Source organism: Lolium perenne, chromosome 1, assembly GCF_019359855.2.
Source record: "Lolium perenne isolate Kyuss_39 chromosome 1, Kyuss_2.0, whole genome shotgun sequence".
NCBI classification, from domain to species: Eukaryota; Viridiplantae; Streptophyta; class Magnoliopsida; order Poales; family Poaceae; genus Lolium; species Lolium perenne.
In genome coordinates, this window is record NC_067244.2 from 106,389,283 (window position 1) to 106,395,528 (window position 6,246).

Here is a 6,246-nt window from a genome sequence, read left to right on the forward strand (position 1 = left end):
TAAGTATCATGAACCTTTTAAAGAGGCTTGCATGAAGAATGAAATTGTTGTTAATGATTGCAATAAGCATGCTCAAACTCCTAAGAATGTTATTTCCTATAAGCATGTTAATTTTTGTGGAATGCATAGACCTTGTGGAATTAATCAAATCAAAGATGAATATTGTATCCATCATATTAATGAAAAAACTAGAAAGTGGTTTAGGGCTCTAGATGATCTTGGTAAAAAAGTGTGTGCCCTCTATCCTTTTATTTGTGAACTTTGCCATAGAGTGGGTCATTTTAATTTTCAATGCTCCTCCAATGATAATCTGAACCCCATGAGTGCTACAAAGTTGTATTGCGATGATGAAATTACTCCTAATCAGCATGATGAACTCACTTTATTTTTGTGGTGTGAAGAGTTATCAAGGAAAATTTCTTTGTTAGATATTAATGATCTTGACATTGATGATGTATTGCATGGGTGTTTTTCTTATTGCACTGATAATAGCCATACAAATACTTACATACAAAATATTTTAGAAGATGACACCTTGCCAAAATATGATAGGACCGCTGTGTGTTTTGAACTAATTAATGAAAAGGAGGAATCTTCCCAAGTTTCTTCTATTGTTTCTGAAAGTAAATCAGGTTATGCGGACAAGCCACCCTTCAAGCCTCTTCCTCCTAAAGAAGGGAACGAGGAGAAGGAAGAGAAGAAGAAGAAGAAGGGAACGAAGAAGAAGAAGAAGAAGAAGAAGAAGGAGAATAAAGAGAAAGAGGTAACGGCATATCCCCGCGTGAATGAGATAACGCTAGGTAACCGTAATTATGTTGCTCCTAATGATTATTATGATAATGAATCTGAATACAATGATCTTCCTATGCCCTTCACATACATTAGTGATCATGATTTGAATGAGCAAACTACTTTTGATATTGCAAATCTCTGGGAAACTAATTCTGAAAATGATGATGATAATAATTGCCATAGTATTAGTGCTATCCATGCTTCCTCCCATAATGATATAGAAAGCTCTAAGCTTGGGGAAGAGGTGTTTGAAAATCCTTTTGCTACTGATCATTATGTGTTTGATACATCTCCTTCTAATAACAATGATGGTATGGTCACAGATAAACAGACTATGAAAGATAACTATTCTATTTCTTATGATGACACCGTGCCTCCGACCTTTGATGATTATTATAAAGAATGCTATGATATAGGTTATAACTATCCTTATGAAACTTGTCATAGTCATGATTGGATTACCAAAAATAATTCCCTTAATATGCAACTTGTTTACCATGTTCAAATTCTTGATAATAATCTTGCTCCAATTACTATTAATGAGAAGAACTCTTCTTATGCCAAAATTAATGATACTTCTATGCATATGAACCATGATAAGAATGTTTTAAGTGATGGGTATATTGTGGATTTCATCAATGATGCTAATGAAAGTTATTATGAGAGAGGGAAACATGGTTATAGGCATCTTAATAATATTAAGTTTCCCCTCTTTATGTTGAGAATCTTGAAGTTACTCATGTTTTATCCTCTTATGCTTGTCACTTTGTTCTTCATGAATTCATTTGTGTACAAGATTCCTTTGCATAGGAAGTGGGTTAGACATAAATGTGTTTTGAATTTGCTTCTTGATGCTCTCTTTTGCCTCAAATACTATTTCTTGCGAGTGCATCATTAAAACTGCCGAGCCCATCTTAATGGCTATCAAGAAAGAACTTCTTGGGAGATAACTCATGTGTTTATTTTGCTACAGTAATTTTGTTTTATATTTGTGTCTTGGAAGTTGTTAATACTGTAGAAACCTCTCCTTATTTTAGTTTTGTTGCATTGTTGTGCCAAGTAAAGTCTTTGATAGTAAGGTTCATACTAGATTTGGATTACTGCGTAGAAACAGATTTCTTGCTGTCACGAATCTGGGCCTAATTCTTTGTAGGTAACTCAGAAAATTATGCCAATTTAAGTGAGTGATCCTCAGATATGTACGCAACTTTCATTCAATTTGAGAATTTTCATTTGAGCAAGTCTGGTGCCTCAATAAAATTCGTCTTTACGGACTGTTCTGTTTTGACAGATTCTGCCTTTTATTTCGCATTGCTTCTTTTGCTATGTGGGATGGATTTCTTTGTTCCATTAACTTCCAGTAGCTTTAGGAAATGTCCAGAAGTGTTAAGAATGATTGTGTCACCTCTGAACATGTGAGTTTTTGATTATGCACTAACCCTCTAATGAGTTGTTTCGAGTTTGGTGTGGAGGAAGTTTTCAAGGGTCAAGAGAGGAGGATGATACAATATGATCAAGAAGAGTGAAAGCTCTAAGCTTGGGGATGCCCCGGTGGTTCATCCCTGCATATTTCAAGAAGACTCAAGCATCTAAGCTTGGGGATGCCCAAGGCATCCCCTTCTTCATCGACAAATTATCAGGTTCCTTCTCTTGAAACTATATTTTTATTCCATCACATCTTATGTACTTTACTTGGAGCGTCTGTTTGTTTTTGTTTTTGTTTTATTTGAATAAATGCTTGTGTGGGAGAGAGACACGCTCCGCTGGTTCATATGAACACATGTGTTCTTAGCTTTTAATTTTCATGGCGAAGGTTGAAACTGCTTCGTTAATTGTTGTATGGTTGGAAATGGGAAATGCTACATGTAGTAATTGGTAAAATGTCTTGAATAATTTGATACTTGGCAATTGTTGTGCTCATGTTTAAGCTCTTGCATCATATACTTTGCACCTATTAATGAAGAAATACATAGAGCTTGCTAAAATTTGGTTTGCATAATTGGTCTCTCTAAGGTCTAGATAATTTCTAGTAAAGAGTTTGAACAACAAGGAAGACGGTGTAGAGTCTTATAATGTTTACAATATGTCTTTTATGTGAGTTTCTGCTGCACCGGTTCATCCTTGTGTTTGTTTCAAATAGCCTTGCTAGCCTAAACCTTGTATCGAGAGGGAATACTTCTCATGCATCCAAAATCCTTGAGCCAACCACTATGTCATTTGTGTCCACCATACCTACCTACTACATGGTATTTCTCCACCATTCCAATGTAAATTGCTTGAGTGCTACCTTTAAATTTCTATCCTCTACCTTTGCAATATATAGCTCATGGGACAAATAGCCTAAAAACTATTGTGGTATTGAATATGTACTTATGCACTTTATCTCTTATTAAGTTGCTTGTTGTGCGATAACCATGTTCCTGGGGACGCCATCAACTACTCTTTGTTGAATATCATGTGAGTTGCTATGCATGTCCGTCTTGTCTGAAGTAAGGGAGATTTACCGCTAGAATGGTTAGAGCATGCATAATGTTAGAGAAGAACATTGGGCCGCTAACTAAAGCCATGATCCATGGTGGAAGTTTCAGTTTTGGACAAATATCCTCAATCTCATATGAGAAAATTAATAATTGTTGAATGCTTAAGCATTAAAGAGGAGTCCATTATCTGTTGTCTATGTTGTCCCGGTATGGATGTCTAAGTTGAGAATAATCAATAGCGAGAAATCCGATGCGAGCTTTCTCCTTAGACCTTTGTACAGGCGGCATAGAGGTACCCCTTTGTGACATTTGGTTAAAACATATGCATTGCGATGATAATCCAGGTAATCCGAGCTAATTAGGACAAGGTGCGGGCACTATTAGTATACTATGCATGAGGCTTGCAACTTGTAAGATATAATTTACATAACACATATGCTTTATTACTACCGTTGACAAAATTGTTTCTTGTTTTCAAAACCAAAGCTCTAGCACAAATATAGCAATCAATGCTTCCCTCTGCGAAGGGCCATTCTTTTACTTTTATGTTGAGTCAGTTCACCTATTTCTCTCTATCTCAAGAAGCAAACACTTGTGTGAACTGTGCATTGATTCCTACATACTTGCATATTGCACTTGTTATATTACTTTACATTGACAACTATCCATGAGATATACATGTTATAAGTTGAAAGCAACCGCTGAAACTTAATCTTCCTTTGTGTTGTTTCAATACCTTTACTTTGAATTATTGCTTTATGAGTTAACTCTTATGCAAGACTTATTGATGCTTGTCTTGAAAGTACTATTCATGAAAAGTCTTAGCTATATGATTCATTTGTTTACTCATGTCATTTACCATTGTTTGGATCGCTGCATTCATTACATGTGCTTACAATAGTATGATCAAGGTTATGATGGCATGTCACTCCAGAAATTATCTTTGTTATCGTTTACCTGCTCGGGACGAGCAGAAACTAAGCTTGGGGATGCTGATACGTCTCCGACGTATCGATAATTTCTTATGTTCCATGCCACATTATTGATGATATCTACATGTTTTATGCACACTTTATATCGTTTTTATGCGTTTTCCGGAACTAACCTATTGACGAGATGCCAAAGGGCCAGTTGCTGTTTTCCGCTGTTTTTGGTTTCAGAAATCCTAGTAAGGAAATATTCTCAGAATCGGACGAAATCAACACCGAAGATCTTAGAATTCCCGGAAGCTTCGAGAGCACCGAAGAAGGGCCAGAGGGGGCCAGGGGGGCCCCACCCCACAGGGCGGCGCGGCCAAGGGGGGGGCGCGACCCCTAGTGTGTGGGCCCCCTGTGGCCCCTCCGACTCCGCCTCTTCGCCTATTTAGTCGTCCCTGACCTAAATCCTTGACCCAGTTTGACGAAACCAGAGAAAACCATCCAGAGCCGCCGCCATCGCGAAACTCCAATTCGGGGGACAGAAGTCTCTGTTCCGGCACGCCGCCGGGACGGGGAATTGCCCCGGAGTCGTCTCCACCGCCGTCTCCATGGCCATCTTCACCGCCATCGCTGTCTCCATGATGAGGAGGGAGTAATTCACCCCCGGGACTGAGGGCTCCGCTGTAGCTATGTGGTTCATCTCTCTCTTTATGTGATCTAGTTGAATATCATCTATGTGCTACTCTAGTGATGTTATTAAAGTACTCTATTCCTCCTGCACGGTGTAATGATGACAGTGTGTGCATCGTGTAGTACTTGGCGTAGGTTATGATTGTAATCTCTTGTAGATTATAAAGTTAACTATTGCTATGATAGTATTGATGTGATCTATGCCTCCTTCATAGTGTGATGGTAACAGTGTGCATGCTATGTTAGTTCTCGGTGTAATTGTGTTGATCTATCTTGCACTCTAAGGTTATTTAAATATGAATATCGAGTATTGTGGAGCTTGTTAACTCCGGCATTGAGGGTTCGTGTAATCCTACACAATTAGTGGTGTTCATCATCCAACAAGAGGGTGTAGAGTAGTCCTATTATGTGATCATTGTTGAGAGTGTCCACTAGTGAAAGCAGGATCCCTGGGCCTTGCTTCCAAGCATCGAATCTCCGTTTGTTTACTGTTTTGTTGCATGTTTACTCGCTGCCATATTTTATTCAGATTGCTATTACCACTCATACTCATCCATATTACTTGCATCTCACTATCTCTTCGCCGAACTAGTGCACCTATACATCTGACAAGTGTATTAGGTGTGTTGGGGACACAAGAGACTTCTTGCTTTGTGGTTGCAGGGTTGCTTGAGAGGGATATCTTTGACCTCTTCCTCCCTGAGATCGATAAACCTTGGGTGATCCACTTAAGGGAAACTTGCTGCTGTTCTACAACCCTCTGCTCTTGGAGGCCCAACACTGTCTACAAGAATAGAAGCTCCCGTAGACATCAGCTTTCCACAATAAGCCCTTCCCAAAACAGCTTTCCCCAAAATATACTTTGTCTGAATGAGGCCACAATTTTCACACTCATGTATATTTGTATTGCAAATAGTTTGAGGTAGGCCAAGACGAGTTTCATTGTACAAAACACACATTTTCCATTTTTTAAATCTCATATTTGAATCCCTTAATCTGTTTACTACTCACGTGCCCTTGGTTTCTTGATACTACTCAGTTTTGCCCTCTCCTTCACAAATTCTCACAGACGCCCAACCTTGCCCTGATTGGTCTAGCCCTTGTCACGCGGATCGTGCCCGCCAACCGTTGATCGTATGATCTAACGGGCAGGATAACCCCTCTCTCTCTGATCGGGGCCCACCACCCTCTCTTTCCCTGTCGGCATTTAGTCATTACTTTTCACGCAAAAAATGATAAACCATCACCAATTTCTTGTAGCCATTACTTTTCACGCTAAAATGATAAACCATCACCGATTTGTTGTAGCCATTACTTTTCACGCAAAAATTGATAAACTTTTCACGCAAAACTATCATCATTAATTT